General features: G+C 59.8%; 1 protein-coding gene across 1 annotated transcript in view; it reads right to left on the reverse strand.

The window, feature by feature from the left end:
* The window catches only part of CARM1 (coactivator associated arginine methyltransferase 1), a 50,744-nt gene that overhangs the window by 28,061 nt on the left and 9,828 nt on the right, over positions 1-12,855 (reverse strand). The gene's annotated exons all lie outside the window — the stretch shown is intronic.

The following is a 12,855-nucleotide window of genomic DNA, read 5'->3' on the forward strand; positions in this document are numbered from 1 at the left end:
AGCTCTCCCAACCAGGGTGGGGTGGGGGTGGGTTCCCAGAGATCTCAGACTTTCAAATCCCATCATTCCGATTCCCGCCTTGCTTGAATTCCCCACTTGTGCTCCAATGCGGATTTAGTGACCGGGGCCTTGAGACGCATTAGAGTGAGAAGCCAACGCACAGACCATCCCAAAACTCTGGGTCCCACCCTCCCAGAGGCAGACAGCTCTGATCTCACTCGCTCTGGCTTCAGAAATAGCCGTTTCTTTGGCACAGCAGGAGAGGGGCTTTCACGAGACCGAGCTCCTCCACACGCAGGGATCAGAGGAATGGGATCAGCAGGAAGAGCGCAGTGGGTTTGGGATGGGCAGGGCAGGGCATCAGGAGAGTCACGTTTTTGGTGCTAGCGAAGTGCTGAGCAATAACGGAGATGAAAAGGAACCACCCTCCTCGCCCGCCTAGACTCATCCCCAGAGAAATGTGCCAGGGGGTGGGGGAAGGGGTCTGCTTCCCCTGCCACTTCCAGTCAGCTGCACGTTCTCCTCCTCTGCCGCCCCTGCCCCTCCGCCTTCCTCAGCCCTCCACTCCCACCCGCCGGCTGCTCTCGGGCCCTGCCCCAGCGCTGCTCTCAGATCAGTGCCAAGGCTACCGGGGGAGGCCGGATCTCCGCAGCCACGTGCTTCCCTTTCCCCTGCTGACTCAGCCCTTCAGCCTCTGCCAGCCGCTCTCCAAGGGCTCCGCTGACCTGCTCCGCGCTCGGTGCCAACCCCGCTGCCCGTCGGACAGCTCTGGCACGCACACCCCCGTGCCCTCTTCCCGGCTGTCCCCTACCCACAATCCGTCAGGCCAGGCGCCCCGTTGTAATGCCGACGGCGACGCCAGCCAGTCAGCAGCGGCTGGATGGGCAGGGGGACAGAGGGCACTGGCTTCCTGTCTATGGCATGTGACCCAGGGCAGGAGGTGTCTGTACACACACCCCCATAGGGCCATGCTCCCGTTTGGGCGCCAGCGACTTTAAGTTTTAACTGAGAAATGCAGGCTGGGGGCGCACCCTGCGTCCTGCTGCGACGGCTGCTCTAACCCGGGGCGGCTCCGGAGCCACCTGCGGCTCTTCAGAGGTTAATATGCGGCTCCTTGTACAGGCACCGACTCCGGGGCTGGAGCTACAGGCGCCAACTTTCCAATGGGCCGGGGGGTGCTCACTGCTCAGCCCCTGGCTCGGCCACCGGCCCTGCCCCCACTCCACCCCTTCCCGCCCCTCCCCTTGCTCCTCCCCCCAGCCTCCTGCACCCCACGAAACAGCTGATCGGGAGGTGCGGGGAGGGAGGGGGAGGCGCTGATCAGCGGGGCTGCCGGTGGGCGGGAGGCACTGTGGGGGGGCGGCTGCTGACTATTACTGTGGCTCTTTGGCAACGTACATGGGTAAATTCTGGCTCCTCCTCAGGCTCAGGTTGGCCACCCCTGCCCTGATGTCACAGCGCATCCTCCGTGAGCAGGGAGAGCCCACGCCGTGGCCGCGAGGGATCTAGCTGGATCCCTTTGGCTCTCTCCCACGCCCCCGTCTGCCTTGGGAAGCGTTTCCTGCTGGGGAACGGGCGCGGCTGTGCCGAGGGCTGGGCTGTGCCCGGCTGACTCAAGCAGATTCCAACAGGAGAGGTCGGAGCCGCACTCCTGACTGCGGGGGCAGGCGCTCTGAGGAGACAAGCAACGCCGACAGCTCAGGCCGGTCCCTTCGCTTGCTGATGAATCTGTCTCAGGCGGCCTGTGCGCTGCGTACGGGGAACCGGCTGCAATGCTGCTGGGCAGCCCTGGGATCACAGCCACGCCCGCCCGCCCTCCCAGGGACACCGTCCTGCCGGCTCCAGGAGGGACCAGTTCTGGGGAGCGGGAGGGACCCGGGGAAGGCTACACTGCAGCAATGGGATGGACGGGACCGCCAGCAACAAGACGATGGCGTCACGTGCAGCAGGGGCCACGCAAACGTCCTTCCAGCTCTCCCAACAGCCCTCAGGCCTGACCTGCAGGTCCCCCTATTGCTCCGGCCCTGGGCTCCACCACCCAGCCCGGCCGGTGCCCCTCAGTCCCGACCCGCAGCCCCCTGCTAGCCCAGCCCTGCCCGATGCCCCTCACTCCCGACCCGCAGCCCCCTGCTAGCCCTGCCCAATGCCCCTCACTCCCGACCCGCAGATCCCTGCTAGCCCAGCCCTGCCCGATGCCCCTCACTCCCGACCCGCAGACCCCTGCTAGCCCAGCCCTGCCCGATGCCCCTCAGTCCTGACCTGCAGCCCCCTGCTAGCCCAGCCCTGCCCGATGCCCCTCACTCCCGACCCGCAGCCCCCTGCTAGCCCAGCCCTGCCCGATGCCCCTCACTCCCGACCCACAGACCCCTGCTAGCCCTGCCCAGCTCGATGCCCCTCACTCCCGACCCACAGCCCCCTGAAAGCCCAGCCCGGCCCGATGCCCCTCACTCCGGACCCACAGCCCCTGCTAGCCCAGCCCTGCCCAATGCCCCTCACTCCGGACGCGCAGCCCCCTGCTAGCCCAGCCCTGCCCGATGCCCCCCACTCCCGACCCACAGACCCCTGCTAGCCCTGCCCTGCCCGATGCCCCTCACTCCTGACGCGCAGCCCCCTGCTAGCCCTGCCCTGCCCAATGCCCCTCACTCCCGACCCACAGACCCCTGCTAGCCCAGCCCGATGCCCCTCACTCCCAACCCACAGCCCCCTGAAAGCCCAGCCCGGCCCGATGCCCCTCACTCCCGACCCACAGACCCCTGCTAGCCCAGCCCTGCCCGATGCCCCTCACTCCTGACGCGCAGCCCCCTGCTAGCCCTGCCCTGCCCAATGCCCCTCACTCCCGACCCACAGACCCCTGCTAGCCCAGCCTGATGCCCCTCAGTCCCGACCCACAGTCCCCTGCTAGCCCTGCCCGATGCCCCTCACTCCCAACCCACAGCCCCCTGAAAGCCCAGCCCGATGCCCCTCAGTCCTGACCCACAGCCCCCTGAAAGCCCAGCCCGGCCCGATGCCCCTCACTCCTGACACACAGCCCCCAGCTAGCCCAGCCCTGCCCGATGCCCCTCACTCCCAACCCACAGCCCCCTGAAAGCCCAGCCCGGCCCGATGCCCCTCACTCCTGACACACAGCCCCTGCTAGCCCAGCCCTGGGCTCCCAGATGCCCCTCACTCTCCGTCTGCAGCATCACCTGCTGCATCAACCTCGCCCCCTCTTCCCTCGTGAGCGGAGACATCTGGTTGAGTTTATCCTGCAGAAAAGAGGCTGAGGCCCCCACACTCAGTTCACTTGAGCGCCAACTCGGATCTCTAAAGGGGTTTTTTAAACCTGCCTCCCCCCCTCGTCCTGCCCCTTGGACAAACACCAATTCACGGACTGTTCTACTCTCACTGGCTAGCGTGGTCTCTTAAGGAGGAACAGCCCCAGATTTTGGCACCCGTAACCCATCTGCGGGTGAGGAGCCCCCTTAAAATGGCCTTTGGCGCAAACAAAAAAAGGCTCCCTTGAAGGCAAGTGTTCGCACCGGGCAGCGCCCCCCAGAAAAGCAGCAGCGTGTGGCCCCCCCACACCCGCCGAGGAGAATCCCGGGCAAGCTGGGGAGGGGGCTCTGGCCCAAGCCGGCAGGCGGCTGCCCCCCACGCAGTGCCTTGTCTGCAGCGTTTGCAGGGAAGCCTCATTCTGTGCACGGCGTCCGGCTAGGCCGGTTCCACCGGCTCCTCGCGGTCGTGGCTGTTCATTGGCCCCTCCTGCTGCTCGGAGCCTCAAGGGGGTTCAGCCTATTACAGCGGGATTAATGGAGGCCGCTGGAGGGGGAGGGGAGGAGGGCTCGTTAGCTCCCAGGAGACTTAGCCATGGGGGCCTCACACGTTATCAGCACACGCAGAACCAGGGATGAGAAGCCCTCTGCAAATCCCCCCACCTGCGGCCCGCGCACAGCCTGCCTGTGCAGATAGCTCAGCCGGGGAGGGGCTTCGCGGCACCGCTCGGCTCCCGGCCGAGGCCCGGGCCTGCTCTCCCCACCCCCCAAGATTTCCAGACTCGGAGGCCAGGCGGGAGCTGGCCAGGGGGCTCCCCAGTCCTGGCATTTCAACCCCGCCTGCATGAAGCTGGTCTGCCCCAGTGCATGATGGGAGTTGTAGTCCACTTCTCTGCAGCACTGGGGCCAGCTCTCTGGGCAGCAGGAAGTCCTGTGGACCAAAAATCCAGCTACAACCATGAGTGTGGGCCTCTGGGCCACTTACCCCAACCCACGTCACGCAGCCCCTCTCCAACAGAGCCGGGAACGCCCTCCGTCTCCCCCGACCCAGACCGGACGGGAACCGAGATCTGTGGGGGGCCCTGGGGGATACTCAGCTGAACACGAGTGCCGAACGCAACGCTGTGCCCGAAAGGGCTAACGGCAGCCTGGGGGCACAGACAGGGGACTCTCACGTAGGAGCAGAGATGTTATTTTACCCCTGTATTTGGCACTGGTGCAAATCGCTGCTGGAGCCCTGGGCCCGCAGTCCAAGAAGGAGGCCACTAAATCAGAGAGCCCCAAGAATAATGAAAGGATTCGAAAATCTGCCGGAGAGCGAGAGACCCAGGAGCTCGATCTACTTTGCTGAACAAAGAGAAGGTTCAGGGGGGACTGGATCACATGGGGAACAGAGACAGGTGGCACCCGCTCCCATGGCTGGAACTTGAAGCTAGACGAAATTCAGACTGTCAGCGCCTAATGGGTGGAGTAATTAACCGATGGGACGATTTCCCTGGGGTCCTGGTGGATTCTCCATCCCTGACCATTTTTAAATCAAGGTAGGATTCATAGACTCTAGGACTGGAAGGGACCTCGAGAGGTCATCGAGTCCAGTCCCCTGCCCTCATGGCGGGACCAAATACTGTCTAGACCATCCCTGGTAGACATTTATCTAACCTACTCTTAAATATCTCCAGAGCTGGAGATTCCACAACCTCCCTAGGCAATTTATTCCAGCGTTTAACCACCCTGACAGTTAGGAACTTTTTCCTAATGTCCAACCTAAACCTCCCTTGCTGCAGTTTAAGCCCATTGCTTCTTGGTCTGTCCTTAGAGGCTAAGATGAACACGTTTTCTCCCTCCTCCTTATGATACCCTTTTAGATACCTGAAAACTGCTATTGTGTCCCCTCTCAGTCTTCTCTCTTCCAAGCTAAACAAACCCAATTCTTTCAGCCTCCTTCCTAGGTCATGTTCTCAAAGCCTTTAATCATTCTTGTTGCTCTTTTCTGGACCCTCTCCAATTTCTCCACATCTTTCCTGAAATGCAGTGCCCAGAACTGGACACAACACTCCAGTTGAGGCCTGGCCAGCGCAGAGTAGAGCGGGAGAATGACTTCTCGTGTCTTGCTCACAACACACCTGTTAATGCAGCCCAGAATCACCTTTGCTTTTTTTGCAACAGCATCACACTGTTGACTCATGTTTAGCTTGTGGTCCACTATAACCCCTAGATCCCTTTCCGCCGTACTCCTTCCTAGACAGTCTCTTCCCATTCTGTGTGTGTGAAACTGATTGTTCCTTCCTAAGTGGAGCACTTTGCATTTGTCTTTATTAAACTGCATCCTGTTTACCTCAGACCATTTCTCCAATTTGTCCAGATCATTTTGAATTATGACCCTGTCCTCCAAAGCAGTTGCAATCCCTCCCAGTTTGGTATCATCTGCAGACTTAATAAGCGTCCTTTCTATGCCAATATCTAAGTCGTTGATGAAGATATTGAACAGAGCTGGTCCCAAAACAGATCCCTGGGGAACCCCACTCGTTATACCTTTCCAGCAGGATTGGGAACCATTAATAACGACTCTCCGAGTACGGTATGTGCGTCTAACAGCTCTGCTCTGGGAATTAATGCGGGCAGGTCTCTGGCCTGTGACACAGGAGATCAGGCTAGATCACACGGGTCCTTCTGGCCTTGGAGTCTATTAAAAGCTCCATCATCCCCTATTCCCCATCCTCCAAGCTGTCCCGTTACCAGCAGAGCGAGATCTGCGGCAGCAAAAGCAAAGGAGCTGGAGAGAAACCTCCTTCGTGGAAATCAGGCAAGCGATCCCCACGCCTCCCCACGTCGCGGCACCTGGCAGCTCTGGCCCCGGAGATTGCGACACTGCAAAAGGCAGGCGCTTTCTGCTGCTGGGCACGGAGACGCCAACGCCGTCTTCAACAGACGGACACTCTCAGCTGCAGGCACTTCCTTCCCCAAAGCGCCTTCCTTTGGCCAGGCTGGCTCTCAAACGTCTGCCACGCCGCAAAGGACGACAGACAAAGCATGGGGGTTTGCAGCACCCCGAGCCGAGTGGGGGTCATGCTGCAGACTGTGCTGGGGAGGAGCAGGACAGGGCAGCGGTTGGAGAACTAGTCTGGGTCTCTGGGTTCAAAGCTCCCTGTGCCCGATGGGGACAGCTGCACTCCCCTCCCCCTCCCCGGGAGGTGTGCAGACCCTGCGGTGACAGGGGCCAGATAAGGACCCAAGGCAGAGAAATGCAGGGGCCAGCGGTGAGGATCCTCCTTGCCTGAGGCAGGATGTGCAAAGGCTGCAGCCTCTCTAGAGAAGTTTATCCTCCTGCTTCGTTTTGCCTGTAAGTGACCCGGCGCCGGGCACGGACACTGGCAGCAGGGCCTGACTTCAGCGCCTCAGGATCCCAGCACCCCCCCCACCTGCCCCAGCCACCTTAACTCCACGGCCCATCGACCCTGGGCTGCCTGCCCGCGAGAGAGGCAACTACGCCGCTAGGTTTGGGGATCCAGAGCCGGCAACTCATCTCAGACAGGTTATCAACCGGCCACCGGACCGAGCATCTTCCAGTCCTTATTGGCCCGGGTTCGAGCCCGGGTCAGCTGGAGGTCAGGGGCTTCTGATCGCACATGCTGAACGTGAGTCCCCGTTGGGCTGCCTGGCATCAGGCACCGTCTCACGGACAGGCCTAGCGTGGACAGCAGCTCATCACCGACAGCACAGACTGGGAACTGGAGGCACCCAGGAGCAATGCAGGACGCACATTAAACCACAAACCAAATGCATCTGATGAGCCCCGGACCAAGCTTTTCAAGAGCTAGTGGGTTTGGGGGACCTAGCAGGGGCCTGGTTTTCCGAAGGGGGTGCTCAGAGCTTTCTGAAAAGTCAAGCCCTCTCCGAGGAGCCTCAGGCTGAGCCTCCGGAAGTTGCTAGCTGCTCTTGGGAAGCCAGCATGGATCACAGACCAGAACAGATCGGTGGGTTCCCTCCCTGAGAAGGCAATGAACTGTGCCTATCTACAGAGCCTTTTGTCACATGACCTCAAAACACTACGCAGACAATGAATTAAACCTCGCGTTCCCCCAGGGCAGATATTTAGTGACTTGCCCAAGTGCTCACTTGGTGGCCAAATTGGTAACATGCCACAAATCTGGACTCCCAGACTTCTCCTCTAACCACTAGACCCTGTTCTCCTCCGAGAGCCGAGACCAGAGCCAAGAGTCCTGACTTCCAGTCCTTTCTCCTCTAACCACTAGGCCCCACTTCCTGAAGGGAACCCAGGCGCACTGTCTGCCAGGCCACCGCTTTCACCAGGAGCCTTGAGCTTCAAGGGTCAAGCCAATCTCTGGCTACGCGAGACCAGGAGCAGACTTATCTGGACTCTCTCAAATCCACCCACCGCAGGGCTCTCACCGCTCTGCCCAGAGAAGCCGGTACTGGCCGCCGTTAGGGACAATACACTGGACTAGATGGACCTTGGGTTTGACCCACTCTGACAATTCCTATGTTCCTAGGCCACTTTCCCCTCAGAGCAGAGAAAAGAACCCAGGAGTCCTGACCACCACTCTAACCACTGGACTCCACACCCACCAGACCACACCGCAACGCACAAATAGAGCACAATCCTGCTCCCTGGAGCTGCCAAAGGTGTGAAGGACCCACAGTGAAACCTCCCAGCCTGGGTCCCCACTTCCTGGATTTTCTGTTTAATCCAGAATTCTGAATGCCAGGTGCAAGAGGCCCGGGCAAAGCTCTGAGCACTGCGCGGTTCATGCCCTCCTCTCGCTAGCTGGCTTCATGCTCCAGAATCTGTATAAAACCGTAAATTAGAGCTTTTCTCTCGGCAGACTTACATGGGGGGGGAAAGAAAAAAAAAATCACATGCTCAGCCAAATGCAAAGGGTTTTATGACACTTCCCTCCCCCTGGAAATAAAGCCTCAAGCTGTCGCCATGAAAGGGGGAAAAGATTCTAGACAATGAGGGAAAATCATTAAAAAGCCAAAGTCACTAATAAAACCAGCGGCCAGTTTTCCCTGGGGCCTCAGAGCAGCAGCTGCTGCCTCCCGGCCCCCTCTGGCTCATGTCCCAGCTCAATGGTGGCTGACCCCAAAAATCAGTGAACCTCCTTTGGGGGCCTTGACAGCTTGCGCTGCCGGTCCCACCTCCGGCCCAGGGCGGCTCTCTCTGGTACTCACCTGGCCTCCAGCCCCTCACATCTCCAGCGTATTCACTCTCAGAGCCCCCCGGGAGCAGGACGGGGCTGTTTTCCCTGGGCTGCAGATGAAGACTGGCTCACACAGGAAGTCTGGCGCATCAGGGATTCGAACCCAGGGCCCTCCCCGAGTTCCACAGCCACCGGACCATGAGGTCAGATCTCGGCCGCCCGCCCCTGCTAGCTTCCCTGAGGAGACGTTTCTGCTCATTCGTTCAGCTCTGTCCACGTGCCATGGGGAGGAAGCGTTGTCTAGTGGGCAGAGCCGGACTGATGAGAGCCTTTAGCTGCCGCCAGAAATCCATCAAGCAGCATTAAGACGACCTCACCTGTCGAGTTCCACCCGCCTTTAGTCATGTGGAAAATGTAAAGGCTTCATTTCCAGCCTGCCTCTCCGCTGCAATAGGCCGATCTCCTCCGCAGAAATGGGGTTCACGCTCCCAGCTCTGCAGAAATCCAAGGCGTGGGCCGAGTGCAGACTCGAGAGCCAGGTCTCCTGGGTCCCAGCCCTGCTGCTGGTGCGGTGGGGAGTCTCGGGCAAGTCCCATCTAAGTCACGTATGTGGCCCTCTTTATCAGAGCATCTGAGCCTCAGTCTGCAATGACTTTATCCTCCTCACATCCCTCTGAGAGCCGAGATCCCACCCATCCCCGTACAGATGGAGACTAAATGACTTGCCAAGGTCAGAAGACAATGACTTGAATCCAGGTCCCTCGAGTCACAAGCTGTGCTCTAACCACTGCACCACCCTTCCTCTCCACCGCGCCCGTTTCCCGGTCGATGGAACGGGGCTAATGCTGCCCGGAGAGGACTGGGTGCCAGCAGCTTTGAAGCGAGAAAGGGCTGAGTGTATAATTATTCCCTACACATGCTGCGTTTTCTCACCCATCTTACTCCCGGAATCAAAGAGGCTCTCATGCTGATGCTGTAATTAAACTTGTTCTTCCCACTCCTATCGCCGCCAGGCCAAAAACCCCAACTGCGAGCTCCAGCCCAGGCCTTACTCAAAGCGGGTTTTCCCTAGGCGAAGCCGCAGGTCAGGAAGCCTTCTCCCCAGACCACGTTCAGAGGCAGCTCCTGCCTGCTCTGCGCTGGCAGCACGCTCGGCAGGCTGGGTCGGGGGCTCCAGACCTGCATTCCCCTGGCAGGGGCAATTGGAGTCTGTGCTGGGAGAAATCAGGACTCCCGGACGGGGTCTCCAGAGGCCCCTTTCCGATCGCTGTTGCAGGCACGGACCAGGAGCCAAGCGGGCCAGGTGCTGTGCGAGAAGAACAAAGAGGCTGACTCTCCTGAGCTCCCCACTGACCTCACGGCTTCTCAGTCCCTCCCCACACATCCAGTTGCTCGCCCAGCGCACATTAGAGGAGTTGTCCATTTGAAGCTGCTTACTTGCCAAATGGAGAGGCAGCACGGCCTAGTGGTTAGAGCACTAGTCTGGGACTCCCTGGGTTTTATCCCCAGCTCCGGAACTGACCTGCTGGGTGACCATGGGCAAGTCTCGGTCGCTCTGTGCCTCAGTTTCCCCTCCCACCATTTCCCTATTTAGAGCGTCAACACTTTGGGGCAGGACCGTTGGTCACTATTTGTAGGTACAGCCCCGATCTCGGGTGGGGCCTCTAAGGGCTAATGGAAAACGCGGCTTCATTTTATTGGAAACATCTTTGTGCCTTTCACAAGCTCATTTTACTCTGAAGGCAGGAAAAACGCAGCTTTTGTTCGGGTTGAAATACGAACACACCAGAAAACCCATCGTCTCAGCCGGTCGCGTCTCCCCCGAGGGGTGATCTACAGGGACGGTGCCCAGGAACAGAAAACCTGGAGACAAATGCATCCCGCCAAGGGGATGGCAGGGCACGACGTGGCTTCATCTCTTCAACCCCCACCCGCTCCCCGAGGGAGTCGCTGCATGAGACCGTCCGGGAAACGGCCGCAGAGCCCTGCATCTGCAGGACACTCCGCTGTAAGCGGAACAGGGCAAGCGACACAGCCCGTCTCCTCGGCTCGGAGGGGCGGCTCTCTCGAGAGCTATCGAGCCAGGGGCCCATCACCCACACTAGGGATGAGCCAAGAGGAGATTCCCGATCCCCAGATGCAGGGTCTCTCTCCAACACCAACCCACCCCTCCCCCAACCTTGACTCTGCTCTTTGCTTGCGTGACCCCCTTTCCTTACCGCTCGGGGGGAGGGGGGGGGAAGACAGCAGCAAAAGCATCTTCCGCCTCATTTAACCTCAGAGGCGCTGCCTTCGCGCCCCACGCAAACGTGGATTCCTAGCCATGCATTTGCCCAGCAGCTGGGCTCTGGGGCCCGTGACTCCGAGCCAGAATTGCTGCCCCCAGCCAAACTAAACCTTTTCCACCCCAAGTCTGCAGCCGGAGATTTGCCTGGGGGCGAGGGGGGTTGGGAGGGGACAAGGCCAGTTCTGTGCAAACAGCAGCGTGAGGGTGTCAGATCAGGAACTGACAGCAGCTGCTGACATCTTACCCTGAAAGCAAAACCAGCAGACGGGGTGACCAGGCCACATGCTCTGGCCCGTGGAGCGGCAGCCAGCCAGCCTCTCCTGTCTCCCCACCCTGGGGCGGTGCCACAAAGGCAGGGAGAAGGGGAAGGTTCATTAGGACTCAGGGCTGTGGATTTCTTCTCCCTGGGTGTGTGTGGGGGGCCCCCTTTGCTGCCTGAAGCCCCCCCCCCCAATCTGATCTGTGCGGAGCACAAGCCCGCTCAATCCTAAGGAGTAGGCTATTGCTCTGACTTCGGCAGGGAGGGGGCACAAGTCAGATAGCGACTGGCCATCTCAACAGAGGAGCTACTGGTCGAACCAACTCCCCTCATCTGTCCACCTAGGGCCGGCCAGAGGCGCGCTGAGGGGCCCCACGCTGCATCCCCGGGGCTCCTACAAGCCCCTCCCACGCTTCACGGAGTTACCTTGATTTGGGGAGCAGGGAAGCTCTGCAAGTTAAGCCAAAACCCCAGGAAGAAAGTTCCTGCTGGAAATGAACCGCGAGTCGCCCCACGCCGTTACTGCGGAGCAGGCGGAGGAGCAGAGATTAAATCATGTTTCCAGTGTTCAGCCCCAGCCTCTCGTTTTAAACTCAGGGTGTTGCACACTGTCGAAGGGGCAACACAACGGTCACTCCTGGAATGCTCCAGCTGTATCCTGCGCCTCCAGCACCTCGCTGTGGGTGTCAAAGGCACCAGAGACGCAGCAGGGAGAGAAGGGCCGACAATCTGGGTGTCCCAGTGGCAGAGACCCCCTGCTTGCTAGGAAGGGATCTCAGCCACGAGATGAGGAAGGAGCAAAGAACCTGTGTTGCAGAAATCAGCGGCTGCTAATTCTGGCAAGGGCTACGTGAGGTCAGAGACCAGGCCACGGGCTCGGCAGGCGAACACATCCTCACTTACAGAGGATTAGAACAATGGCTTCTGAACAGATTTGCCTCCTGAAGGCAGAAGCAGCCACCCAGGACATTGTCTGGGGACTGACTTGTGCTGGGAACGCGAGGGGAAGGACCCCAAAGCATGCGGGTTTCCTGAAAGCAGCACAATCCCAGCCACAGAGGAGCGCTCTGCCGCTCAAGGTGCTGCTTTTGAAAGCTATTAAATGCAAATTTCTCGCATCCATGTTAATCAGCCTGTCAAGCAGGGCCCCTGGCTTCTTTGTGAGCAAGAAAAGGGACGGCAGATGTGCCCTGGGCTTCCAGGCAGGCTGAAAGAACAGAAAGGCTGGCGAATAATTTACAGAGAGGCGACCCTAGCGAGGGTCCCTATTTATGTGCTGGGGGGCCCTGTCCCTCCTCCCTGCCTTTACACAAAGCCAGCCCCTGGGCAGGGGAGTTTATTCCTCCTTTGACTGTTTAAGAAACAGCACCAGCAGCACTGCGGGCAGCCCTCTGAAGGGAGCTCCCCTAACCAGGCCTGGGGAGGCCGTGCAGACTCGGGAGCCGGGCCTCGAAGCCTGGACAGGCTGGGGCAGAACAGCGGGCCCACAACGGACTGGACCTTGAGACGTTTTCCTCTACAGGGGCTGGGCCTGGAAGTCGTCATTTTTCAGAACCACTTTGCGCTTTCACTGCTGCGAGGAAGGCGAAATGAGCTGAGATCGCAACAGCCACACACGCAAAGAGGGATTCAAAGCCGGGCTCAGCTCACTGAGGTTCAGTTCAACAGAGATCACCACTTGGGGAGCAGGGGCGGGGGTGGCTGAGCAGATGAGGAGGGAAGGGCCGATTTAGGAAGGGCCTTTAGGCCAAGGAAGGAAGATACGGGCCCTAGCCGCCAGTCACAGCCCCGGGAGCTAGGCTGTCCCGGATCGGCCACTGACTGCGGGCAAGTGACTGCACCCGTGCCTCAGTTTCCCCACCGTCTGAAGAGGATAATGATCCGGATCCTCCTCAC

The sequence above is a fragment of the Mauremys reevesii genome, linkage group 25 (assembly GCF_016161935.1).
Source record: "Mauremys reevesii isolate NIE-2019 linkage group 25, ASM1616193v1, whole genome shotgun sequence".
NCBI classification, from domain to species: Eukaryota; Metazoa; Chordata; order Testudines; family Geoemydidae; genus Mauremys; species Mauremys reevesii.